Genomic DNA, 1,414 nt, shown 5'->3' with positions numbered 1-1,414 from the left:
TGCATTAGCAAGAAGCTTGAGCCATGTAACACAATGAAATAGTTACAGATACACCAAACATTGTTTTGTCCACATCAGATGTATCGGTAACACACATGCTTAACACATGCAGTGTAATAAATAATGTAGTCATATTGAAACATCAACCATATGAAAAACGCATTTTCATACTGCAGCAGAGTGGCCTCTGGGTTGAAGATCTGACAGATTACTCAGATACTTTTGGGCAAGATGCTAATTTATGCAAAGGAAACTAGTCTGCCCAAGACGACTATTGGCTACTGCTTTGATGATACAATAAAATGCCCCTTTCACTGCCTCTGCTGACATACTAATGATTATGCAGCATCAAGGTTATCCATACACTTTATCACATTTTGTTTATTAGGGAGTTAACTGTTGAATAAAAACCTGTGTCAGGGTAATGGTAGTTAGCATGATGAGGGCGTAATGGCGGTCACCCTGTAAACTGACTATTATTCTCCCGCCCCATCAATGACCATCACTGTCAGACCCAGTACTGTAAAGGGGGTAACACTGGCCATTCTGTAAACTGAGCATTATTGCGCACCCAGTGGTATCCAGTGGGTAATGGCAGACACCCTGTCAAAGAAACATCATAGTCCCACACAGAAGTATCTGGAGTAATGGTGCTCACACTGTAAACTGACCATCATACTAGTGTGTATAGGATGACGGTGGCCACCATGACAAATGACCGTCATTTGCAATGGTGAACACAGCGCCGCTGCATTCTGACCATCTTGACGGTTTTTGATTGGATGTTGAGAGAGAGAAAGTATTTGAAGCAAGCAAAGCCATAGTACAGGTCACAATTAATCGCCTGTTTCACAGCTTCTGCTGAAATACTAACTATTACATAGCATCAAGGTTAGGCCTACTTCATATCGAATTATTAAGGATTCAGTCATATTAATTTTTTAGTTGTTGAATAAATGGATGGCAATGGTAATCACCATGATTGCGGGTTAAAGACAGCTACCATGTTAACAGACCATACTGCTCTCACCCATTAACATCTGGGTAAAAGCAGTCACTTTGTAAGCTGGCAATCGTTTCCTCACCCTGTAAAATGGCAATCATTATACGACCAAATAGAGTCTATTAGTAATGGTAGTCATACTCTAAATTGTCCATATTGCCCCAAATTCTACATAAATTAGCAACGTATTCAAGAAACAGAATGGAACAGTTGACCCTTATTACCCCTGCCTGTAAACTGATTCCCCACTCATTACTATCCAGAGGAGTAATGGCAGTCACCCATTAATATTGGAGGGGGTTATTGCAATCATTGTGTAAACTGACCATCATTGCTTCAGTAATATCCATACACACACACACACACATATATATATATATATATATATATATATATATATATATATATATA

This window comes from Schistocerca piceifrons, chromosome 2 (assembly GCF_021461385.2).
Source record: "Schistocerca piceifrons isolate TAMUIC-IGC-003096 chromosome 2, iqSchPice1.1, whole genome shotgun sequence".
Taxonomy (NCBI): Eukaryota; Metazoa; Arthropoda; class Insecta; order Orthoptera; family Acrididae; genus Schistocerca; species Schistocerca piceifrons.
The sequence above is the reverse complement of the archived record's forward strand: the minus strand, read 5'-3'. Positions refer to the sequence as shown.